We start from the raw sequence: 27834 nt of genomic DNA, 5'->3' as shown, positions 1-27834 counted from the left end.
AATCACCTACTGCAGGACAGCCCCAAAAAGGAAAATAACAGAACACCACTGGCCATCAAGTACAGCCCCCAGCTAAAACTTCTCCAGCACATCATCAACGATCTACAACCTATCCTCGAAAATGATCCCTCATGCTCACATGCACACTGGGAGGCAGGCCAGTCCTCGCTTACAGACAGCCCTCCAACCTGAAGCAAATATTCACCAGCAACTACACACCATACCGCAGAAACACTAACCCAGGAACCAATCCCTGTAACAAACCCTGTTGCCTTCTCTGTCTCCATATCTACTCTAGCAACACCATTAGAGGACCCAACCACATCAGCCACACCATCAGGGGCTCATTCACCTGCACATCCATCAATGTGATATATGCCATCATGTGCCAGCAATGCCCCCCTGCCACCTACATTGGACAAACCGGACAGTCTCTACATAAAAGAACAAATGGACACAAATCAGACATCAGGAATGGTAACACAAAAGCCAGTAGGAGAACATTTCAATCTCCCTGGACATTCTAGAACTTAAAAGTAGCCATCCTTCAACATAAAACTTCAAAAACAGACATCAAAGGAACTGCAGAGCTACAATTCATTTACAAATTTAACACCATTAATTTGGGCTTGAATAGGGACTGAGAGTGGCTGGCTCACTACAAAAGCAATTTTCCCTTTCTTGGTATTGACATCTCCTCATCAATTATTGGGAGTGGACCACATCCACCCTGACTGAATTGGCCCTGTCAGCACTGTTAACTCCACTTGTAAGGTAACTCCTTTCTCTTCATGTGCCAGTATATTTATGCCTGGATATGTAATTTTCACTTCATGCATCTGAAGAAGTGGGTTTTTTATCCACGAAAGCTTATGCCCAAATAAATCTGTTAGTCTTTAAGGTGCCACTGGGCTCCTCCTTGTTTTTATGGATACAGACTAACACAGCTACCCCCTGATACTTAATAGCTTTAATGTCAGTGAAAAATGAACATAATGGAAGAGGGTCAGGAAGCGGGTCAGGAAGCACCATGTGGCAGGGTGAGGAAAGGTCTTGAGATTAGAGCTCAGGACTGAGCATCAGGAAACCTAAGGAATTTCCTATTCATACCACGCATTTCCTGCATAACCTCAGGAAGGCCAGTTAGCTACTTTGTGCCTCATTTTTCCCATCTGTAAAATAGGATAACACGAAGACGTTTTGAAGCTTAATTAAATAATGCTTATAAGGGTACAAAAGAAGTGCAAAGCATTATTAAATATGAACCCAAATGGGCCCACAGAAATCAATATAGTGAATTTCTACATATTAATTATTATTTATTTTAGTAATGCGCAAAGCAATAAAGTACATCTTAATTTATTATCTTGTCAGCTTGGGGGGGGTATTTTATTTTGTTTTTACATTTTATTAGATGGTCATTAAATTACTGACAGAATAAGATAATACCAAGCAACAAAGAAGGCAGAATGTGACAGTATGGGAAGAAAGCTAAAAAGTGCTGCAGTCATTGGATCATAAAAAGAGATCTGGAAGAGAAAGATTGGGGGCTAGAATTTGGATGTTCCATTACATGAGTTAATTGAAATTAAAGCCCTTACTCAGCCAAGACCTTATACACTTCAATGGGACTTAAGTATAATTAAAATTATGCATGTGATTAAGCTTTTTCCTGAATCAGAATCTAAATCTGGGCCCCTTTCCTTAAGGTCTCCCAATTCATTTCTTTCACACAAGCATATAATTAAAGTTAACCATGTTGTTACAGGGTGGCTGGGTCTTTAAGAACATGGATCTCGGTCCACCTGTGATGTGCTTACTTCACCTTCCCAGGTGGGGGCAAATGAAGATCATGAGACTGATGGGTCAAATGACCCAATCAGGCCTGGGGTAGATAAGAGGCCTGGAGAGAGCAGCGGCTGCAGGTGGGTGTTGGCAGATGCCTGCAGACTCTGTAGAGAGTAAGAAGTCTTCCGTGAGGGAAGGCAGCCCGGAGCAAAGGCAGAGAAGGCCAAACTCTAGTCAAAAGGTGCTGGAAGAGCAGTAAGACAGACCCTCATGGAAGAGTGGCTGTGACCAACATGGGACTGGGGCAAAAGCAAGGATCTTTAGAGAGATGCCAGACACTCAGGAAGGAAGGAGTCAGGCCCAGTTTGAAACTGGGGTGAATACTGTATGTGTGAGTTCTATTTTGAAAGATTGTGTGCAGGAGTTAATAAATTGGACCCCAGAAATGGAATATTTTTAATGTCTGGACTAAACTTCCTAAGGGGCCCTGAGCAGAAGTGGAAACAGAGGCAAGATACCATATAGCCACCCTGGGCAGAGGGTGCCATACACGGCAGACATTCCCTTTTACATATGTGCTTAAACCCTTGCCAACTCTGGGCTACATTTATTAAGATCTCCCTTTTCATTATTTTCACACAACCATATATCATTCTCCTTCATTCTGCTATTTGGGTACAAAAACATTTGTGGACTTGGAAGTCCAGTAGTGCCAGGATATATTTTTGTCTCAGTATATAGAGAAGGAGTATAGCAGGGAACCCATTAATAGCAGATCTGGGAAAAAAATATTTGTAACCAAACCCAAAACTAGCTGAAACTTTCATGTCTTATTACAAATGAGAAATTCAGCTCAGACTTGTTAAGGTTCTCAAACGTTTTGACCAAATATGTGCCCATTTTCAAATGAACATTTTTTTTACCCCAGTATTACAATCGCATAAAACATGATTCTGACATGAAAACAGGTGGAACTTGAGGGTTTTCTCTAAGTTCAATTTTGGGTTTTGGTCTCTTGACTCTGAAACTGAAAATTCAAGGGGTTAAATCCACATGAACTGAAATGAAACAAAATGTCCTCACTAATCCCAGAAAATGTAATCCAGTGTGTTTTGCTGAGCCCTCATTATCAGTAGAGATGTGTCCAACCAAAGCCCAGAACATCCCTGAACTTTGGGGAAATTTTGCAGTTCAGTGCATCTCTAGTGCATGGTCCAATTTTGCATGTGACCTTTCTCTGAAAAATGACCACCTAAACATTTGGCTGTGGGGTGCCACATTTATTCTCTCAATGATCATATCAAATAAGCGCAGTCAAAAGACAATTTTTTCATTGGCCAGTTTTGCAAACACCACTGGGAATGAGGAAAAAACCCAAACCATTCTTCTCTGTCTGCCTCTTACATCAACAGAAAGAAGAAAGATCACAGAGAAGTTTAAGAGGTGACACAATCATGGCCTATCACCTACATAGGAAAGCACTACATGGCTTGAGTCTAGTAGAGAACCGCATTTCAGTATCCAGTGGATGGACGTTGAAGTCAAGCAAGTTCAAACTGGAACTGAGATGCAACGTTTTAACAGTAAAGGTAACTAACAATGGGAATCGCTTATCAAATTTTCCATGTGTAAATTATCCATGACTGGAATCTTTAAATAAAAATTGGATGATTTTCTGACAGACATGCTCTAATTCAACAAGTTGTTGGGCTTGATGCAGGAATTTCTGCATGAAATTTCTATGCTCTGAGTTATGCCAGGCATCAGACTAGAGGATCAAAATGTTTCCTTCTGACCTTAAAATCTATTAAGCTAGAAATTCTGCTTTCAAAACTTAGTAGAAAGTTCAAGATAGGGTAGGATCCCTTGGGCTCTCCTGCAGCTGTGTTGCTCAGCAGGGCAAACTGGAGTGCAGACTTATTTGTCTGTAATGTAAGCAGATATGACTGAAAATCACACAGGGAGAGGAGCATGGAGGTGCCATTTCTACATAATCACTTTTCCAACAGAGAAACATTGGTATTGTATTTATTTCATTATGTATTATCAGTACTATTTTGGATTACAGTAAAGGCTGGAGGCCCCCATTGAGATCAGGACTCCATTGTTCTAAGTGCGGTACAAATACGTAGTGAGAAAAAGTTCCTGCCTTGAAGATGTGACAGTCTAAATAGACCTGCCAGACAAAAACGTCTGGAAGCTGTGGGTGGAGGAGATATGAAATGACTTCCCCAGCATCACACAATAGATCAGGCTGTACCAGGGTAGGCAAAAGAACCCTGACATGCCTATCATGAGTTCTTTTGTCTCCTGTTACCTCTTACATTTGTCAGTTTCTCTTACAGGTGAATGTTTGCCAATTAAAGGCCATCAAAAGATTACGTGTGTATTAAATATTTACATCCAAGCTGTTACATTGAAGAAACAATATATACTTTTCTTTTAGAATTCATTTACTTTGTTTTTAAAAGAATATAATTAGTTGAATTTCTCTCTGAATATAATTGCTTGTTAGATATTTGAACAAGTTAATCATGCCTGCATAGAAGTGTGTCTGTTTTATAATTATCTATGCTCCTGAAACAATATTTATTTACATGTAAAGAACAAATGGGTCGCCACTTTGGTGTTTTTGCAGGAAGACAGGATGACATTGAACACACCATTATGCAGAGAATAATTTCTTATGTTGTGTGGCCAATTTAACACTCCCCCACACTGTTTTCCTATTTACTTCCTTCCAAAATTAGATACCAGGTTTTCATTTCAACGACTGGGAGTCAGCTGAATGAAAGCTGATCATACACTGTTTAGAAAAGAACTGCTAATTTGGCCGGAGGGAAATAAAGAGTCCCATTTGTTCTCTTGTGATATTTTTCTCCACTTCCTAAAGCCCTTGTGTGAAACCGTGTCTCCACTGAAGTCCATGGCAATTTTGCAATTGACTTCAATGGAGCCAGCTTTTTACTCACCATGTTTAAGTGATCCTACACCTACTGAAGCCAATACCTACATTTTGGTAGCTGTTTCAGAGTAGCAGCCATGTTAGTCTGTATCCGCAAAAAGAAAAGGAGGACCTGTGGCACCTTAGAGACTAACAAAGTCAGATGAAGTGAGCTGTAGCTCACGAAAGCTTATGCTCAAATAAATTTGTTAGTCTCTAAGGTGCTACAAGTCCTCCTTTTGAAACCTTGCCACAAAAGACCAGTGGTGATCAAAACTAGTTAGGCTTGGCAGAATTCATTTAATTTTAATTCTTTTAAATTTTGAGGGACAATATAAATGTTTATTTTTAAGCATTTTCTTCAATGTTTATCCACTTACATTTTGAGAAAGTTGCAGGAAATTATGGGGAGGTGAGATAATAAGGTGTGTGGCCAGAGAATAATTATTTAATTACCATAGATTCAGAAAGTTAAAGCTTTACAACTGTTAAAACCCAAGTTGTCTATATCACATGTTAAAATACATAAAGTAAATATCCTTGAATCAAACTAATACGTTCTCAAGCAGCACTTTTCTTACTTTGCCTATTTGTAAATTTTAATGATCAACAGAATTATTTTTAATCAGTTTATGAGTGTATAGTGAAACTGATACTGCTCAACCTTTACAGATAAAAATCTAATCCTTCCAAGCCTAACTACAGGGCAAAATCATGATTGTTACATGATTACAATATATTGACCTTGGCTAAGTTGCAGCAGGGCCTAAGATTGCTGAACACAATGTGAGTGTTAGCAGACATTTAGGCAAATTTGGTCTGAATTTTGAGTTCAGAAACCCAACAACATCTTTGCATCAGTAATACAAGTTTATATCTTATTCTCCTAATTCCAGACATGGAAATAATACATGAACACACTCAGTAGATCATAAGCTTTGTCATGATACCTTACACGAGACCTTTTGCATAATGCATATTCCAGTTACATCTTATTCACACTCAAACATATTTTTAAAAAGCATATGGAGTGCAATGTCACACCATCCAATGGGGAAATTCTGATATTTTGACATTTGTTTTCATCCCAAATTGAAATAAAAAGTGCTTTTTATGCAACAGAAATAGCAGAACATTTCATTTCAATGTAGTTGTTCAAATATTCCTGAAACTAAACACTTCATTTCTGACTGCCACCCACAAGGAGAAACAGTAGTGCCTCCTGGGAGATGTAATCTGGCCAGGGAGCTGGACACATAGGGAGCTTGGGGACATAAGGAAGCTGAAACCTCACTTCCCATGAGGCACTGCAGCACCTCAGGAAGATGCAGAGATGAATTCTTAATTGATTTGAAAGAGAAAGTTTCATTACAAATTTTCCAATGGAAAATTTCACCAAATTAGTTTTCCACTGAAGGTTTCAATTATGACAAAGCTCATTTCCCACAAGAAATATTTCATTTGAATTTTTTCAACCAACTCAAGAGTGTTAATGAACTGGGCCTTACATATCTCTTTTCTTCCGTTTTCCTTCTATAAAATGGAAGCAATTTTAATTCCTTACTTCACAGGGTGGTGACATGGACAGAAATATCGACAACTTCTCCCTGAGGAACCCTGATCAGGAAACTCCCAATCTGCAGTGCTCTTCAACTGATACAGTGTTACTCAGGCTGAGGCTCGTGAGCTGCAAGTGGCTCTTTAATGTGCCTCCTGTGGCTCTTTGCAGCATGTGATATTAAAACCCTGTATGAATGAATTATTAACCAATCAGCATGCTTTTATTATGTTATTAACCAAATATGTTATTAATGTGCATTAAGGTATTAACTTATATTTCCTGTAGCTAGGTAAATATGACACACCTGTTTCCATCCAACATAGATGTATTTATCTTCGTTCAATGTAGGAGTTGGCTTTTAGAATTGTTTTCGAACTCTCCATGACCCACATCCTTCGGTGCTGGAACTAGGAATGTGGGGGGTGCTGCCACACCCCCAGGCTTTAAGTGGTTTCCATCGTATACAGGCTTTAAAGAATAGTTCAATGGCTGTCAGCACCCCCACTATACAAATTGTTCCAGTACCTCCACCCACATTTGACTGAGAAACGGCAGCTGTTGAAGGACGAAAATGCAAGAAGGGCTGAATGCTGGCTACGTATCGTGGTCCGAGGGCTTGCTCCTATTCCCATCTATGGTAGTTTTTTCCCCCTTCAACTCTGCTCCTTTTTAAAAAATTGCAGCATCTCGATAAGCAAAGACAAAAAATAAATAAATAAAGAGACCCATCTCCTTTCATTTGGTAAAACATTTGATCAGTATACCTGATCTGCTGATGCACTCACCGGAGGCAATGACCCACTTTGCTTTCATTTGGTAATTCCTTTTGAACTCCCCATGACTCCGTGAGATGAAGTTATCCTCCCCTACCTACAAAATAAGTCAGAGTTATGACTTTCAAAAGCTCTTCCTGGAATTTTTGACGAGAGGATCATAAAATCCCATTTCCAACACAACCCCTTCTACTTCACGCTCGTTAATCCCTGGATGTTTTCACAGTTCACTATTGCTCTCAGCCTTTTCACAGAGAGTATACATATTGTGCAGAGTCAAAACATCACATGGTATGAACTGCAGACCGTTTTGGTCGCCTTCCTCCTCTCTCTTGTGAAATCACGAAAGCTACCTCCTTTTCAAACTGGATATTATGTAAAGTCCCTGTGGTATTTCAGACCTCCTGCAGATTTCTCAGAGAAAAGGGATGGACTATTCTGGGGGTTATGGGGTATCTATTTACTCTTCCCCATTGCTACCTGCACCACCAAGGCCCCTTATTGGTTTCTTTTACAGCAGAGCCTCCTCTTAAAATCAGTGGGGCCAGAGACTACTTCTGCAAGACCCCTCATCGTGGAACTCCCACTGGATTCAGCAAAAGTTCCATGGGCTGAGAACCTGTTGGACCTTCTCCCCAGAAATGACTGGGGCATATTTTCTGCCATGCTTTCTCTCCCTTCAAGCCATTCAGCTCGCATGAAGGGATCAAATACTGGGTGCAACCCCCTAGTTAGGGATACCCCAATATAGGGGGGTCACCGGTGGGAATTTAAGTTGGGGAGTTGGTGCCTATGCCACCCTCCCCACAACCTGTTGTGCAGGGGCATGTCCCTCCCCAGTCACAACTTGCCCCCAGTACAAGTTGGGAGGGTACCGAAGCAAGTCCCAGCTAGCAGCTGATCTGTACCAAATTCCCTTGAAAGTATACCATTCGCTATTAAAGTCTACAAGATGGTTAAAAAAAGAAACCCTATGAAAAGGTTCACCTTTTCTAGTCAACGTCATGACTTTTACCTAACGATACTGCTGTTCCCTACCTACTGCACCCTGATAGTTAAGCCCAAATTGGGGCTTGTCCTGCATTCATGCAAGGAAGGAAAGAAGGAAGAGGGCCCCCCCATTCAGACGGGCAATACCACCACTCTCAGGGGATTGGGGGGAGCTGGCTCCACAGAGCTGCTAAGTCACTCCTCACACATGTGGGCATGAAGGGTCAGGAGGGACCTAGCCTCGACTCCGCCCCTTAGACACACACAGCGGTGTAGGTATACAGGGGTATTGTAGATCATACTCTGCAACAGGTATAGATGCAGTGCAGTTATACTCCCTCCCTGAAGTAGAAGGAAAACTGGGGAGTAAGGGGGGAAATGTCACCATCTCCATCAAGGGCTGCTCCAACGACAGAACAACAATGGATGGGACATTTAAATGCGTATCAAGAATATCCAGAGTTAATTTAATGCTAGCAAAAATTGCAGAAGGGATGTTAAACCTCATACTTCAGGGCTTAAACCAATCGCTACTAGAGATCAGGATGAGACCTAACATGTGGGGCAGGTTATCCTACATGCACTTCCTGTGCGGTTCTTACACCATCCCCTGAAGCATCTGCTGCTGGCTCTTGTCAGAGGCAGGATATCGATTTAGACAGACCTTGGATATGATCCAGTCTGGCAATTCCTCTCTTCCCAACATGATGCTTTAGCCCTATTAAAAAAGCATGTACTTTTCTGGTGTAAATATGCAGATCAAAAGAGACAAGATGATCTTATTCTGAGATGCAAAATGTCTTCACCCAGAAATATGTACATAAAGAAAATCAACAGAGTGGCTCGATTTCTATACTACTTACGTTTAGAGGCAAACTATCAACAACCATAATTTATACCCCGCTTTTAATGCTGACTCCTAACAATTCTCTTCCACTCTAGCTATTACACTAACTTCTGTCTCAGCAGCTTCCTATATTTTCATTTCAAAATGTGAAGGGGTTTTGTATTGGATTTAAAAGCAGACTAGGTAAAGAATAACTTTTAAGGGAGAAGGGAAGGAAGTCTCAAAGGAAGTCCCAAAATGCACCATTTTCCCCCACGCTACAGTTATATTTCTGCCCTGAGAGAATGCAACACAATGTTACTGCATGCAGAAATATAAGTGTTGTATCAAAGCAACTTCTTATTATCATTAGCAGATATTAACCATTTGATTGGTTCTAACAGGAGAACATGGTGTTCCCATGTCTGATTAGCCCATCCCAAAGTGAACACATCCAAATTCTACCAACTGGATGGAGAACATAGAGATTCCTAGACCAGTTGGGACCATTGCGATCATCCCGTCTGACGTACTATTAGAATAGGAATACTGCAAGACTCTACGTAGCTCAAATGAGTACAAACGGAAGAGTCTGGGTATAGAGTATAGGAATAAGGTAGTAGCACTTTAAAAAGTTTGTGAGCCCTCTAGTGAGGCTCACCATGTTTTATTTTTTATAAGCCACCAGAAAGCAGTCAGAGTGGCAGTGTGTAGCTAGGCTTTTTATGTCTCTGTGAGGTTAGTAAATAGTTATTTGGGAACCAGCAGAATCCCTGTGATTTCTTTGTTTTGTTTTTGTTGTGCAAAGAGCAAAAAAAGAAAAAAACCAGGGGAGCTAAACTTTATTTTTAAATCTCTTTTTAAAGAGGACTCAAGCTCTGCCTCTGATTATTCACTCAGCTTTCCATAGTGGAGTGCCAAACTATGTATTCATTGGTTTGACAAAGGACCAACTATTTGAACAGACATGGCCTCCCCCTCCTTCCTACAGCATGCAGAAGGGGAAGGGGAAAGAAGCACGCAACATTTGATGTGATGCAGAATGTTATCATAACTCATTCAGATAAACAGGGGAAGGGACACTTGCGGGGGGAGGGGATGCAGAGGTGTCAAGGTAAAATGGACCACCTGGCAAAAGCTGGATTGTTCCTCTATAAAGTGTTCAATCGTGCAAGGTGCTGAGCATGCTAGACCCGATCCAGCAGAGTGTTTGAGCACATGCTTAACTTTAAGCACACAAGCAGTTCAACTGATTGAAATAGGACTGGTCGGGTTCTTAAAGTCAAATGGCGCATGATTGATAGATTTAGATATATTTTATGGAAGGAAATGCAGGAAAGTGGGAGGGGGAAGTCTGCTTAACTCACTCACAGAATTATCAACTTTAATTAGATCCATGTAAACTGGTAAAGCTCCAGGCAGTGAAATTGTTTAAAGATTAAGATGCCTTAATTGAACTTACCTGGCTTGTCTTTTCTTTTCGTTTTGCCACAAAATTTGCACTGTTCAAAAAGCACAAGATTTAGCAAGTCCATCCAGAAATGCAAATCAAAGTCTTAATAGCACACCAGGGAACAACACGCAGGAAGCATTGAGTAGTTAGCTAATTAACTAGTTATATTTTACTATTACTAACTAATTCCCTAAAACCAATTAGTCAGATGGCAAAAATTAATGATTTATTCAAAGGAGGCACAAGGGGATAACAGAACACATTCTCTGAATATATGATACTAAGTTTCAGGGGGAAGAGGGGTGGATTTTGTTATGAGATTCTGATAAGAGTGTCAATCTATCAAAAATAAAGTGCAAATGTTATACGTACAGAATGTATGTGTAAGTTTTACACCGACTTTACAGGATTCCTTGGTCATTTTGACGATGAGAAAGAGTCCAGAGAGAATTGCTTAATGGTGCTTTACCTACAATATGAGATGACAGAATACATGATGCAGTAAATGATGCAGTGTATTATAATTTGTACTTAATTAAGTTTGTAGTGCTTCAGAAGGCAATGTAAATACAATGGGCAGCACTAATTACTCAGCATTTTTGACCACCTCAAGTACAATCTGGTTTTTTGCTATTTTTTTTTTCACTTGAATGCATCAATCTGAAAGCCATCTGGCTTAGTGGTCAGGCAGTGCTCCACCGTTCTTTCTGGCCTGATCATTCTAGAGGGAGCTCTCTGCAAATCATATGCAGAAGGCCTCAAGCCCTCCTGAGTTTCTCTTCCACTACCCCTAGGGTTCTGTCATGGCAGAGATAATAGGGGAGCAAGTTAGGGGACTCAGGCCCTCCCACTCCACTGGGTCCCAACCCAGGTCCCTAGAGGGGTGTTACAGTATCACTTGCTGGTTCATCCCAAGTTATTCTACCCCGTGTCACTTCCTACCAGGCTGTGGCTCCTCTATTTGGGATGTAGTCACAGCCTCAGAAGTATGTATCCACTTAGTCTATCAGTGGGACATTGCCTGATTCTTCATAGTCTCTTGTGAGAGTCCAGCTGCCTAAACAAGGGGAGAAGTGGGAAAAATGGATCACGGCTTCCAGAATAGCCTTAGGAATGCTGCAGCCTCTCCTCTCACAGCTCCAGGTGCCAGTTTCCCTTCCTATAGCTCCTTGCCCTGTGCTACCAAGGTCCTTTTAAACTATCCCTCCACCTGGAGCATGCACTGCAGCTGCTGAGGGGCAAGAGGGGAAGAATTTAATGAAAAAAATGTGAATGATAATTGGGAATAATCTAAGAACACCTAACCAGATGTCCAAAAAGCCACAATTTCATAAGTGAGGAAGAAGGCTGTGCTGCTTAAAAAAATAACCTGATTTAGAGGGGAGGTGAAAGCCTCTGTAAAAATTAAAAAGTAATATATAACAAATGGGAAGTAACAGAAATGAATATAAATTACAAATTAGGAATAGTAGAAAATTGATAAGGGAAGCAAAAGAACACATGGCGACCTCTATGGCCAGGTAAGAATAAGAGGGAGGTTTTTTTAAAAAAATATATTAGCAACAAAAAGAATCCTGACTCTGGTGTGAGTCCATTACTAGATGGAAACTGAAGAATAATCAATAATAAGGCAAAAAAGGCAGAAGGATTCAATAAATATTTCTGTTTTGTATTTGGGGAAAATAGATTATATAATTTCATCATACAGATTCATCACTTTTTCCAATCCACTAGTATGTATGGAGGTTGTTAAACAGAAGCATGATCATAGGAATCTCAAGTAGGAATAGGGAGGGCTATTTTACCTTTGGATTTGGCACTGATGCGACTGCTGCTGTAATACTGTGTCCAGGTCTGGTGCCCACACTTCAAGAAGGATGTTGATAAATTGGAGAGAGTTTTCAGAGAAGAGCCATGAAAATGATTAAAGGTTTAGAAAACATGCCTAATAGTAATAGATTCAAAGAGATAAATCTATTTAGTTTAACAAAGAATATTTTAAGGGGTGACTTGATTACTGTTTGTGAGTACTACATATTTAATAATGGGCTCTTAAATGTGGCAGTAAAAGATATAACACAATCCAATGGCTGGAAGTTGAAGCTAGACAAATTCAGAATGGAAATAAGGCACATTTTAACAGTGAAAGTAATTAACAGTCGGAACAATTTACAAAGGGTGGTAATGGATTCTCCATCACTAACCATTTTAAAGTCAAGATTGGATTTTAAACATATGCCATAGGAATTATTTTGGGGATGTTCTCTGACCTGTGCGATACAGGAGGATAGACTATATTATCACAATGGTCCCTTCTGGCCTTGGAATCTATGAATTTATGAACATATCAATTTGGGAGGCTGTTCTGAGCATCTGGGGTGGTATGGAAGAAGGCACAGATTCAAGAGCGGGCAAAGGATATGGCGAGAACAAGAGGGCTATGAGGGAGACAAATAAACTGCAGGAGCCATTTCAAATTGTTTTTGCAAAATATGCTTACTATCTTTTTACTAGCTCTACAGAAGATCCTTTTGGAGCATCTGAAGGCAGATTGCTGGACCAGATTGAGGACATGTAATGCCTGTATAGCCTCTCCTATCCTCATCCCAAGTCCTAAGGGTATGTCTACTCTGCAAACTAACCCCAGACTCTGCCTCACATTTGAGGCCAAGCACCACTTCCACCCACCCGCAAATCAGTCGGACGCAGATCAGCAAGCACTCAGGACCTGGGTCCTAGTACCCCGTGCAAGGAAATGGTTCCAGAGCCTGTGATCCAGCCTCGGACCAGACAGCAACACTGTAGTTTTTTAGTGCTTCAGCCTGAGCCCCACAAGCCTAAGTCCACTTACCTGGGCCAGCCACGGATGTTTTACTGCAGAGTAGACGTACCCACTGGTTCTACAGACCCTGTGTAAACATACCCTCAGGGACTCCAGCCACTGACTGCTCCTTGGGTTCATTTTATTCAGCTCTTCCTGCCGCTTGTGTTCTGTCATGTCAGATTGTAAGTGAAGCCCCATGGAGCCATTCTTTCTCTTGTCTCTTTCTCCTCATCAAAATTACCAAGGAATCCTGCAAAGTGGGTGGAAAAGTTACATACACTTTCTGTGGGTGGGGGATGGGGCGAAGACTTTACGTAGGTATGAAAGCTCTGTACACTACAGCGCGATATAAATGTTCTGACATAAATAATAACATATACCAGCTAGCATAAGAATACATTTGAAAAAAAATCTTTAAATCCAAAGTGCTGCATGAGGGAGTGGAGGAAAAACAGTTCATGGGCTTTGCAGGGAGATGCTCTCTGCCATGCCATCATGTTGGTTTCCCTTTTTCATCCAGGTACTAGAGACAGGGATTTGGACAGTGAAGATCACCGGTTTGCATGTGAATGTGAACACAGATCCCTTCGTTAAACAAAATTAGGGCAACTCTTGCTCTAGGGTGCTCAGGTTGACCTAGGCTGGTTAGAAAGCAGATGATTAATTGTGGCAGGTCCTGCATACCTGTCTCTTCAAATAAGGGAGAGATTAAAGGTTAATTTTCTCATACTTTGTGATATTTGTGCTGCATTCTATTATTGAAGAGACAAATAGTTCCAGAGCCCCCTATTCTAGTACCTGGAGGACAAAGGGAAACTGACCTCCTGGTTTATTGATCCATTACAAAATGGCAGCTCAGCTTCTTCATAACCACAGCTGTAATGGGGTCTGGGTCTGATCCAGCAAAGGTCCGTAGTGTTGTAAACATGAGAGTATCTTCTCGCTCATTCTGCTCCACTATGATGGCTAGTGGTGAGAGGGGAGCAGCAGATTGAATCGTGTTTAGAAAAGTAGGACCAGTAGCTGTTGCTTTGGTCAGGCAGTAGACACCTGGCACTCTGAGGACACAATCTGCTAATTGCAGTAATGACAAGAACTTGGCATCTTGCTAGGTTCACCTGCTAAATTTGGGAAAACCCATGCAGACACTTCACTGAACCAAATGTTGGCTGGTGCTATGCATAGGCACCCAGCAGAATGTCCGTGCCTAGCAATGGAACTGAATCTGAATCCTTCCAGAGCCTTCAAACGTTGTTCAGGGTACAATCCAAGCTCTGCTATGCCCAATCCCCACCAAATCAGTATACCGGCCCTCCCATGGGCTCTCATGACACAGTGAATAGAGGAAAGGAGTACTTGTGGCACCTTAGAGACTAACCAATTTATTTGAGCATGAGCTTTCGTGAGCTACAGCTCACCAGTGAGCTGTAGCTCACGAAAGCTCATGCTCAAATAAATTGGTTAGTCTCTAAGGTGCCACAAGTACTCCTTTTCTTTTTGCGAATACAGACTAACACGGCTGTTACTCTGAAACCAGTGAATAGAGGAAAATTCCAGAATGGGGATTGGTGGTTGGGGGATTTGTTCTGGATGTTTATGCAAGTATAAAGCAGAGAATAGTAGGAACTATCAGGTAAAGAGAGATGGAACCATAAATGGGCTCTTTACAAACCATCGCATACATATTATTGAGCTCCTTGTAAGAATAACACATATAGCAGGACTGGTCATAGGGCTAGAATATGGCTGCATTCAGATGGTATATATGGAACTGTTTGGGGGGACCCATTTGCATGGTTCTAGAATGTAGCTCCTAGTGTCTACAACCTTATTTCAAAGATGCAAGCTCTCCACTGGGCCTTGGTCTCACAGGTCAATGACAGTCCAAGGGACCCCATCAGATTATTTGTTGGACCTTAAAATGTACATAGATCACCTTTTGTGCCATGTAGTAGCGGTAGTTCCTGTTCCCGGCATGTACTTCGCAGTGACACTGTACTCTGGTAAAGTGAGGACATTTTTCTGGCAATTATTCTAACACATTTTAACAACAAATGCAAACAGTGTGAAAGAAGTCGGAATGTGACATGTGAAATTCATCTCTCCTCATCTACACAGCATGAATAATTGGAGCCCTAGGGATTGAGGAGTGGAAGCATTCCCCCACAACCCAAAGACAGGTCATGGAGCTACAATGCAGCAATTCTACCCAGACCAGCCTACTCTCTCTATGCACCACCTACACAGTGGTCTCAGATCACTGGACATTTCAAAGGTAAACTGCAAAGCTCTTACCCGCTGAGGTCTGATCTCATGACTCTCAGAAAAGAGCTTTTTGCCTGCAAGGTGATCACACCATGAACACCCAAAGTGATACATGAAAAATATATTCCTAACTGCATTATGTGTCATCAGCTATAGCAATGAGTAGCCTGAAAAAATGAAGGGAAGGATGCAAGTCCGATGTTTCCAGATTTAGTGATCTGAAGTTTCTGCTGCTCTAGGCTACTCCCAATCTGGCAGGGAGTTTGCCTTCTGGCAGAGTTTGTATGTGGCTTGCCTACCCTTAAATATAGAAATCCACTTTGGCCTCATGAAAATTTACCCTATTTCTAATAGCAGTGAAAATTCAGACTCCTGAGGGCCAGGGCTTGACAGGTAAATGAAGGAAGAAAACTTATTTTAAACAATTTTGTTTTCAAACATAATTCAGTTCCAGAATGTGATTGGGGATCACAGTTGATACTCTGAGCATTTTATATATTCCTTAAGGTATTTCAATTCACTGTGAAAGTAAATGCTACTGCAAGGAAGAGCGGGGAGGGAATGGTCAGGTCATATTCTGTATACTATGCATTCCCCTTCCTCCTGCATCGCAGCTTAACTCTTTGCTGACACCCAGGCCAGGGTTCTGTTGTCTTAGGACTTTTCAGAAAGCATTGCACAGAGTTAAACTGCCAGGGTCTTGCATGTAAGACCCTGAGAAATGAATGTTAATAGTCTCCAGCCACTTTTTAAAGAGAGAGTACTATACACTTTCTTAGGAAAACAAAAATGTAATGAACACAAACCACTTTCTAAATAGTCTAAAATACTGTAAATAGTGTTTGGAATACTATGAATAACTTTTCAACAGCCACTATTAGATGGTAAATCTGTGGCATTCCCTATCCACCTTGATTATCATACACATTGTAAGGAGAGTGATCACTTTAGATAAGCTATTACCAGCAGGAGAGTGGGGTGGGGGGAGAGAAAACCTTTTGTAGTGGTAAACACCCATTTTTTCATGGTTTGTGTGTATAAAAAAGATCTTCTGTACTTTCCACAGTATGCATCCGATGAAGTGAGCTGTAGCTCACGAAAGCTCATGCTCAAATAAATTGGTTAGTCTCTAAGGTGCCACAAGTTCTCCTTTTCTTTTTCCCCCTTTTGTTTCTGTTACAAAGATTCAAATATAAGGTTTCAACATAACATTTTCTTCACTTTTGCACACACACTAACACTATGATCTTCTCATGCAGTTTCATAACGGAGCTCTGAGCAGTCATACCGCTCTTACATACAATGGAACTCCCCCACCTTTTCTGCCCTGCCTGTCCTTCCTGAACAGTTTATATCCATCCATGACAGTACTCCAGTCATGTGAGTTATCCCACCAAGTCTCTGTTATTCCAGTCACATCATAATTCCTTGACTGTGCCAGGACTTCCAGTTCTTCCTGCTTGTTTCCCAGGCTTCTTGCATTTGTGTATAGGCACTTGAGATAAGTCGCTGATCGTCCCTCTTTCTCAGTATGAGGCAGGAGAGCTCCCTCTCGTGCTCTCCTGCTCGTGCTTCCTCCTGGTATCACATGTCCCCACTTACCTCAGGGCTTTGGTCTTCTTCCCCCGGTGAACCTAGTTTAAAGCCCTCCTCACTAGGTCAGCCATCCTGCTTGCGAAGATGTTCTTTCCTCTCTTCATTAGGTGGAGTCCATCTCTGCTTAGCACTCCTCCTTCTTGGAACACCATCCCATGGTCAAATAATCCAAAGCCTTCTCTCCGACACCACCTGCATAGCCATTCGTTGACTTCCACGATTCGACGCTCTCTACCCAGGCCTTTTCCTTCCACGGGGAGGATGGACGAGAAGACCACTTGTGCCTCAAACTCCTTTATCCTTCTTCCCAGAACCACGTAGTCCGCAGTGATCCGCTCAAGGTCATTCTTGGCAGTATCATTGGTTCCCACATGGAGAAGCAGGAAGGGGTAGCGATCCGAGGGGTTAATGAGTCTCGGCAGTCTCTCCGTCACATCATGAATCCTAGGTCCTGGCAATCAGCAGACTTCTCGGTTTTCCCGGTCGGGGCAGCAGATAGATGACTCAGTCCCCCTGAGGAGAGAGTCCCCGACCACCATCACCTGCCTCCTTCTCTTGGGAGCGGTGGTCATGGAACCCCCATCCCTAGGACAGTGCATCTCATGCCTTCCCATCGGCGGAGTGTCCTTCTGTTCCCTTCCCTCAGATGTATCATCTAGTCCACTCTCCGCATTAGTACCTGTGGAGAGAACATGAAAATGGTTACTTACCTGTATCTGCATTGCTGGTACATGGACGCTCCCCTTTCTTCTTCTGGAGGTCACATGCTGCCAAATTTCTTCACCGACCTCCTGTCCCTGCTGTGCAGCCTGCTCTGCATCTTCAGAACATTGTGCCCATAGAAGCATATCCTGATGTCTGTCCAGGAAATCTTCAGTTTCTTTTATGCAACACAGGGTTGACACTTATTTCTCCAGACCTTGAACCTTCTCTTCCATTATGGAGACCAGCTTGCACTTTGTACAGATAAAGTCGCTTCTGTCCTGTGGGAGAAAGACAAACATGGCACATCCAGTGCAGGTCACAACAGCTGAACGCTCCCCATCCATATTACTTTCCTTCTACGAGCTTCCTCAGGAGTTGTAGTAACTACTCAGAGAAGCCAGCAAAAAGTAAGCCTCAGTGGGCTCTCCCCAGGCAAACTCCCTCTGTTAGCCTCTCTGCTGTTAGCTGGTTCGCTGCTGACTGGCTTTTTATAACAGTCAGGCCCACTCAAGGCTCACCTGGAACAAAGCACTCCCAATTCACACTTTTCAAACACTCAATCAAGCACACAGTCAAACTGTGTCAAACTGTCCCCACAACAGGCACTCAGATACTTTCCAACGCAGCCTCCCTAACGCAGCCCTTAGCATACCTCCTCTCACACAGATCCCAGGCAGACTACCTCTGTTAGCCTCTCTGCTGTCTTCCACTCAGCTGGTTCGCACAGGGAACACATAGTGCCATTGGACATGGGTTACCACACAAGGGTAATGATGAATCACAAGCAATCTGTAGGCTGAAATCTGTTCACACAAAACATTTTTCAAATAGCAAATTCATATCCTGCTTGTGGACAATTTGCGAACAATGAACATGTTTCAACTCACTTAATGAACTGTTCATTGCAAACAGCATGCCCCACTCAATTTATGACTCTGCTGCTGATTTGCTGTGTTACCTTGGACAAGTCACTTAGCTGCTTTGTGCCTCAGCTTCCCCCATGTGTAAAATGGAGAAAAAATACCTATGGCTTAGGGTGCTGAGACTCTCCTACAGCACCTTTTTTGCCACTCAGAATGTGCAAAGGGGATGAGATCTGGATGTGCAAATGGCCAACAGAGAATTCCCCTGTGGGAGGAGAACTCCTCACTGGCACAAGTATTCTGCAGACAGATCCTGTTGTCTACAGTCTTTGATTCCCCCTCCCCCCATACACATACATCAAGCACAGGGACACATTGAAGGAGTAATGGGGACATTCTGCCATATTCTGAGAGTGTCTGATTGTCACTCTCTCAGACAGTCATCTCATTGCCTTCTCCAACATGGTCCCATATTTGTTTGACATGCTTGAGCTCCTCAGCAAGACCCCTATCTTCTCCACCTTAAAAGTCCTTGTGAAAGCCCCTGAAGACATACTTCCTCTGGAGCGAATCCAATCCCTTTTATTGTCATAGAATCATAGAATATCAGGGTTGGAAGGGACCTCAGGAGGTCATCTAGTCCAACCCCCTGCTCAAAAGCAGGACCCATCCCCAATTAAATCATCCCAGCCAGGGCTTTGTCAAGCCTGACCTTAAAAACTTCTAAGGAAGGAGATTCCACCACCTCCCTAGGCAACGCATTCCAGTGTTTCACCACCCTCCTAGTGAAAAAGTTTTTCCTAATATCCAACCTAAACCTCCCCCACTGCAACTTGAGACCATTACTCCTTGTCCTGTCCTCTTCCACCACTGAGAATAGTCTAGAACCATCCTCTCTGGAACCACCTTTCAGGTAGTTGAAAGCAGCTATCAAATCCCCCCTCATTCTTCTCTTCCGCAGACTAAACAATCCCAGTTCCCTCAGCCTCTCCTCATAAGTCATGTGTTCCAGACCCCTAATCATTTTTGTTGCCCTTCGCTGGACTCTTTCCAATTTATCCACATCCTTCTTGTAGTGTGGGGCCCAAAACTGGACACTGTACTCCACATGAGGCCTCACCAATGTCGAATAGAGGGGGACGATCACGTCCCTTGATCTGCTCGCTATGCCCCTACTTATACATCCCAAAATGTCATTGGCCTTCTTGGCAGCAAGGGCACACTGCTGACTCATACCCAGCTTCTCGTCCACTGTCACCCCTAGGTCCTTTTCCGCAGAACTGCTGCCTAGCCATTCGGTCCCTAGTCTGTAGCTGTGCATTGGGTTCTTCCGTCCTAAGTGCAGGACCCTGCACTTATCCTTATTGAACCTCATCAGATTTCTTTTGGCCCAATCCTCCAATTTGTCTAGGTCCCCCTGTATCCTATCCCTGCCCTCCAGTGTATCTACCACTCCTCCCAGTTTAGCATCATCCGCATGTCCCACTTCCCTGATCTCTGCCTACCTCTCAGTCTGTCCACCCATCCTTGGGGCTGGGACCATCCCTGCTTGCATATCTAGAAAATGCCTACACATCATGGGTGCTCCCTCAAACAATAACATAATCAATACAAAGTAGGAATTTGGTAGCCTTATAAGCACATGCATTAATAACTGCCAGTTATGACACTAAGGGATGAAAAAGTGAACAAAGACCAAGTTACGGGGAGAATAATTCAGCACGGAGGCCTAGCAGTAATTTTATTAGAGAAAGGATTAGGTATCCTAGGCCAGGAAGAAGAGATCAGTCTCAAGATGGGATTTGAAGACAATCAGGAAGTCAGTTAGGTGCAGAAAGGCAGGGTGTTTAATTATAATGACACCATTTTATGGAACATAATGGTTTTCATTTATGCCTGTTATAACAAAACTAGGGAGAATGGAGCTTCTGGGATTAGAAATGGGCCATGGAGCTACTTCAGATCAGACCCCTTGCAGTAAATTAACTCGCAGCATCTGGTCTTTTTTAATGCATTCTGTGTATAAGGGGGTGTGCTTCTTCAGAATGGGTCTTCCGGGAGGCACAAGAGATGCCAAAAACTCCCCACTTTGTTTGGGATTATCAGGACAATCTCCAATATTTCCCCCAATCTGTTGGATAGGTTGTGTCAGTGGTGTTGGGAAGTCAGTGTGCTTTGTTTGTGGCAGGCAGTTTACAAACACTCTGTTTGGTTTTCTACATCTCCAGGAAAATATAGATGTCTGTGTGTGTGCGTTCGTGCGTGTGCGCATAAAGCAGGTAATCTGAGGAGGAACTATCCATTTCAAGAAATTTACAGCTACCAACATGCCGTGACATCCCAAAGCTATATTCTGGGCCCCTGGGTTGGATTTAGCCTCAGAACCTCTGGAGGCACAACTTTGCAGTGTTCTGTGGTACCAATTGATCTTAAAGACAGTTTAACTCTCTGATGAAGGAGCTCCTCATCACGGCAGGATCCTTGGGTGGTGAGGTCAGTGGGAGTCAATGGGTTTAGTTGTAAGTGACCAGTGGGTTACATAGTCATTTGAGGTAATTGAGAATGAGGAGCCTATATCCTTTAGGTCCCCTTTGAAAACTCCATCTTAAAGCTCTTGATGCACTCTAGAGTACTTAAGGAACTAACGGAAGCAAACTCAGAACCCTTAATTTTTTTTTTGAGAATTCATGGAGGACGGGTGAGATCTCAGAGGACCAGAGAAGGGAAAACATAGTACCTATTTATAGGTTCTATAGGAAAGGTTAAAAAAAACCCAATAACTGGGCATGTTTAGTCTTGAGAAAAGAAGACTAAGAAGGGGACCGGGGACAGTCTTCCCATTTGTTAAGGGTTGATATAAAGAGGACATGGGGTCAATTGGTCTCCATGTCCACCAAAGGGAGCACAAGAAGTAATGGACATAATCTGTAACAAAGGAGATTTAGGTTAGATATCAGGAAAAACTTGCTAACTATAAGGGTAAATTAAGCTCCGGAATAGGCTTCCAAGGTGGAATCCCCATCACTGGAGGTTTATAAGAAGAGGTTGCACAAACTCCTGTCAGGGATAGGTCCTGCCTCAAAATAGGGGGCTGAACTAGATGATCTCTTGAGATCTCTTCCAGCCCCACATTTATAAGATTCTATGACTCCTCCAACCTTACTCTTGTATTTGATCAGTACTTAGCAGCAGATCCTCAGCTCCGTTTAAGCTATTTTTGCCCCAGTCAGCCATCTCACAACAACATTGAAGCTTTAGCTTAATAAGCAAGTGGAGGGCTTCCTCTGCACAGATTGCATAGGGAACTTTCCCAGGAGAAAAGGGGCATGACCAGCGTGCCCCAGGCAAAGGTAATCCCCATGGATCCTTGGGGCTATGGATAGTGGAACATAATTTAGACTAGACCTCAGACCACACCCACAATGGAAGGAAAGCAAAGATGTCTCAGAGATACCTGTACCCCCTTTCCCTGACATGGATGTGCCAAACATATCTTGGCTGCAGCTGACAATCTTCTGAACACATGACTTGTAAAGATTAGGCTTTAGATCACTGACTGTCACACCTTTTTCTTTGTGGGTGTGGAGGTTTCTCTGAAGACAGAACCATGTCTTGTGTATGGTAGTGAGAGGATAGGTGGAGGTGAATTGGGATCAGAGCATCCACTGCTGTACAGTCCTTCCTGTTCTGGCTGTCCCAATGGAAGAAGCACTTTGGGCCATTGGAGACTTGAGGCTGCATTAGCAGCCATAGAAGAACACCTGCATAGTTCTACAGCTTGTAGAAGAGGGCTGAGAATCCATCTTGCCTCCTTACCCTGAATTAATCCAGAGAACAGACTAGTATTTGGCTTGTGTGCCAGCTGTGGGGATTTGGCTCTTAATGAAGGAAGATAGATAGATCATTTGTGAGCTCTTCACAGTGGAATCGAACATGCCATGCACTAGAAGCTGGTGTATAAGGGAACAATGAAGAGGAGGAGGAGGAGCTGGGAAGGGGTAAAGGACACAGAAATCCCCGGGAAAGTCCTGCAGCTCTAAGGGGAGAAGGTTATTTCCTTCCAAGTCTAAGTTGAAACCCAAGCTAAACCTCATCTGCAACAGAAGAAACAACCTGTCTGCTCTTAATAGGACCAACAGGGAGCCGGTCAGTGCTGCGGGAAGGGCTAGTGGTCCTAGAACTGGGTGTCTGGGTGGAGCAAGCAGCAGGGCACAGTGTTACCGCTGCAATGAGGGTGCACTGGATAGGCATTTCCAGCTATTTAGCAAAAGTGCTTCGTCTACCGGCTTTCCTCCTCCCACCACCACTGGTGGACGAGCACTGAGCAAACCTTACTGCTTGGTTCTGAGCCTGCAGGCAGCACAACCCCTTCCCGATCTTCCTGAGGCTCCAAGAGAGAGCACAGGCTGCACCAGCCCTTTCCCTATCTCCCGCCTAAGCCCCAAAGTGAGTCACAAACCAGGGGAAGACAGGCATTCAGCCCCCTAAATTTTGTGTGGGGATGGATCCGGTAGACATGGTCAGAGGCTACCTGACTGCACAAAAAACATCAGGGGGAAGGAGTGGAGGCTCTTCCTTTTAACTTTTATCCCTGTGGTTAGCACACTCATCTCAGATGTAGAAGACCCCAGGCTCTAGTCCCCCTCTACCTGATGAGGAGACAGGATTTGAAAAATGGGTCTTCTACCTCTTAGGCTGGTGACCACTGGGATATTCTGATGCGATGTTTTCTCAATCCCTCCTATTGAAATTCAGCTTTAATTCAATAAATATTAATTAGCCAGAGAAAGCGTTAGAATGACTCTATAGCCTAGCTGTTAGAACACTCACCTGCAAGGTAGTAGATCCTTGTTCACATCCTTTTTCCGTATTAGTCAGGGAGGGAATTGAACCAGGGGAATCCCACATCTTGAGAGTAACCTAACCACTGGGCTCAAGGCTAGGAGTTTGCTGTCAAAGTAGGTGGCCTCTGATCAGGCCCTGCACATGACTTCGGCAGCCAAATGCTAATCTTTTCCCTATTTGTGAATCACAAGCAGAGACGGGAGCCTCCCGGCAACTTACACTTTGACACTGAATTTAGAGAGTGGGGCGGGGCTTAGCTCCTAAAGCTAGGTGCTGTGATGTGGCACATCACAATACCCAAGTCCCTTCTGTGTACCCTGGCCTTTGCGCCTTCCCTCTGTGAACCCTCGCAAGAGCCAGGAATGAGCTGAGTGTTCAGATAGATGTGCTCTCATTAACTTGTCATTCCTTTCCACCCCCGCCACTAAACACAAGCCTCTAGGTTAACCATCAGTTTGCTGAGTTGTGTTTGTCTTAGTGTCCTCTAAAAAGCTTTTCCATCAGTGATTCACAGGAGACGTATACTCTGTAACAAATCCTCCCATCAGGGCCTGACAGATCACCTGCTCATTTGAGTCACCATGTACCTCTTACAAGCAGCTGAGGTGAACATGTCTGTGTGCTTGAGGCAAGGGGTGTTTTCATTATTTTCCAATCAACTCATAGGAGTAAAGCTCCTCTTGATTTAGTGAGAGCTCCAATTTTATCACTCCCCTCTGAGGCAACTACCACACAGAAACAGCAAAATCAAGTAATTGATTTCTGTATTTCAGCCACACTCACCCTGTTCAGTTAGGGTGAATTGACTTGATGATGTGGAGGTGAACTCATTGATCTCTAGCAATTAGCTCCCATTTGATTTCCCAGTTGGGCACAGAGAACCAGATCCTCAGCTGGTGTAAATCAGCCTACTTCCATTGCCTTCATTAAATCATGAGAACTGAGGATCTGGCCTGGTATCTCTGATGACCTTGTGAGCTTTTGGTTCATTAACTCTTCCTACAGAAATATGGTCAAAGCCTTATTAGCTGTAGTTTAATAAACATCACTTCCAGCCTACTCCATACTAGTTGCCAACATGCCATGAATTTTGCCAGGGATGCTTCTCCAAATAAGCTGGTTGGGGAGGGGTTGTAAAAAGATAACTAGCTACTGGAGAGTCTGGTATGTGTCCTGGCAAATTTTGCATTATTTTCTTCTTAAAAAGGTTGATTAGGTTACATTAGTTCTCATTTTGTTGCTTGGAGACCGCTGAATGTGTTATGTATCCCTGTTGTGTTCTATGCGGAGCCAAAGCTGTTGTGTTATGGGGTTGGATGGCTGTGAGCGACAGGTGCTGTTCAGTCATTTTGTTATTTCAGCTCTTCCAGGGGTCTCTTCCATACTCCTTTCATTGGGTCAAAGTTGTCAGAGACTGGGACATGGGCAGTCATGCCTAGTGATTAGAACAGGACTCAGTAGCCAGGAGAGGAGCCCAGGGACAGAGGCAGAGGACAGATATCAGAGCTGCAGCTCAAAGTCCAGACTCAGAGCAGAGGGTCAGAACCAAAGTCAGAGGACACGAATTAGAGCCGAGGTTCCAAGTCAGGTTACCTGGAATAAGGCAGAGCTGGGTCTGAGGGAAGAACAGGGTGGAGCAGGGCTGGGAACAAGCAGGTGCAGGTGTCATCACAGCCAAGGGTGAATGCTTTGAGCAGCTGTCAATCAGCTGCTTGGCTTAAAACCTGATCTGCTCACTCTTCCTACCAGCCAAGCAGACTACTACAGGCCAGCTGCACTCATTAGATTGCCTGGAGACTGGCTCTGCTACTGGCTGGCTGCAGGCCCTGGTTTTTGACAAAACCTAATGGTGAGTCTTGTAGGGAAGTTGGTAGACATTTGAAGCAGATGCCCATACTATCTTAAAGAGTGTTTCTTGATGAGGCACCACATTATTGACAGCACTTTGGCAGTGCAGGCTTCTAGATCTTTCTCAGTACCACCCAGTTATCAACGCCAGAGCCAACAATCTCAGCTGGTTGGTCACCCTCTAAAGTGCGAGAACCTGCAGCGTGTTTGAAATCGCCTACCGGAAGAATTTTTCATTTTACCTCAATTAATTGTTAGTCCAACTTTTGCCTTTGAGTTTTCCAGGGTTTAAGTATCACAACCTGTCCGTCCATTGATTGGACAAATAGCGCTATGCTGCCAGCAAAATCGATGCAGGTAAGGTTCTGATCATCAAGGTGTGTGCCTAAGATGCATTTATGTAGTGTCTGGTCAAGCATATAGTCAGCACTTTCTTAGAAAGACGGAAGAGATTAATCTAAAATTCACCAGAATGTACACACAGCCCTCCAAGATCTTTTGACCTATGGGGAAATAGACTCTTAAGAAAAGTTTTGCTCTCCCCTCTGTCCTAATGGCTCCCCCTATGGTCCTTCTCCAGTATTGCCCCACTCATGGTTCCCACTGCCCTCTTACCATTGTTCCCCTGATGTCTCCTACAGCAAGAGCCGGGAAGGACATTCCGAGAAGTACAAGGGACAGAAGGAGCCATGTCCTCCCTCAGTGTCCATGATCTCAAGCTGTCCACAGGGAATTAAGCATGAATCCCTAAGATTCCTGTGTCCCCATGTCTCCCCTTATGACCCACATGACTTCATCTCTTCCACTAGCCTCTTCCCACTCCTCTCCTCAAAGGAACTAACCTTTGTCCCGTTATGGAGCTCCATTGATATACACTAGACAAGGATCTCACCCAGGAAACATTTCTCAGTGCAGCAGCAATTCTGTGCAACAGTTCAAGACTGGAAGCAGTTGAAATGACAGGGCAGTGATCTAGGCAGAAAGTAATTAATATGGCTGGTCACAAATGGTGACAAAATGTTTTTACCAGTTCATTTCTCATGTTTTTGAATCAACACAATACAAAATTATTTCCTTCATATAATCAGGCCAAAGCAATCTGCTAAAATTGGGCAGGATGATCAGCTCATTGGAGATTACAAGTTAAAGTGATATGACTGATTAAAACCTTCATACAAAACTCAAAGCGAACTTCTTTCCAGATATGAACATTTCTGACTGCTTTCATTTTTTCCACATGCCTTCTCACATTTTCTGATTCTAATGGGGGCATGAGCAGTCGTTGTTACGGTGATATTTCTGACCAAGCTAAAAGCACAAAGAAGTCTGGATAAATTCATCAGCAGTTCAGATAAACATCCAGAGTTTTGAATTACTTTGAAAGCTGGATCTCTGATTTTCTCAAGGTTTGCTGATCATAAAAACACATATTTTACTCATGGTGATGTGTATGATTGAAAGAACCCACCACTGCATACAGAGTCCTAGTAGTGTTGGCATAGCAGGCAGTTAGAGGGAAAAAACGGCTTTTCTTTTTTCTTGGAAACTGAACTGCTATGATACAAAAAATGGTGAAAGACAATAAATATGACCACACAACCTGAAACCACAGTTTTACAAACTCTCTTTTACAATTTTAAAATGAGGGATGGGCCCCAGCTGAAACCCTACATTCTAACACAACTGACCTCAGAAAATCCAAGATCAAAATTATTTATATTACAGTAGCATCTTTAGGCCCCAACTAAGACTGCATATGCACTTAATAAGAGGCAGCATTTTCAGAATTCTCTGCTCCAAAAGTCTTATAATGTAAACAGGCAAGGTAGAAAAAGGGTATCGTTATTATTACCTCCATTTGGAAATTACATATTAAAATGATATGACAGAAGAGCTTCATCCAAAATGGGACAAAATGGATTAAAATGACTCACTCAAGGTCATGTAAGACGTGGTTGTCAAAGTCAGGACTAGAATGCATATCTTTTGAAGCCTGAACAAATGCCTGTGTCACAAGACTATCTGTCCTCTCATGTATCAAACTTTGAGCCCATCTCTACTTAAATGCTTATTTTCACATGTGACCAAGTGCCAGATGTGAATTTTCCATGTGGGATCAGCAATATTTATTCACAAAGTGTGTCACAGCTTCAAAAGTTTCTGAGAAAAGATGGTATCATGTCAAGGCAATGTTAGACTAGACCAAGCATTCGCAAGCCCGACCACATTTCATGGTGTCAGTTTTTATTAGTTATTACTATTAGTATCACAAAATTGCATGGGAAATTTTAATTACAGGCTGTAATGGCAGAATATCTATTAAGCTGTTGATTAGTATATTATTTAATGCAAATCTATGAAAGGTTTAATTGCAACCCTAGAATGATCCAATTTGAAGTAATATTTAGTGAACCGTGTTTACTTTTTTTTTTTTGGTTCTTTGAAATGTTACTTGCATTTTGAGTGTTACCTATGGTGAGTGTTACCAATGGTTATCTATGGCCTGGGAAATGCTGTAAACTCTTGATTCTTCTAAAGTAAAAAAGATTATTT

Source organism: Caretta caretta, chromosome 2 (assembly GCF_965140235.1).
Source record: "Caretta caretta isolate rCarCar2 chromosome 2, rCarCar1.hap1, whole genome shotgun sequence".
Classification (NCBI taxonomy): Eukaryota; Metazoa; Chordata; order Testudines; family Cheloniidae; genus Caretta; species Caretta caretta.
The sequence above is the reverse complement of the archived record's forward strand: the minus strand, read 5'-3'. Positions refer to the sequence as shown.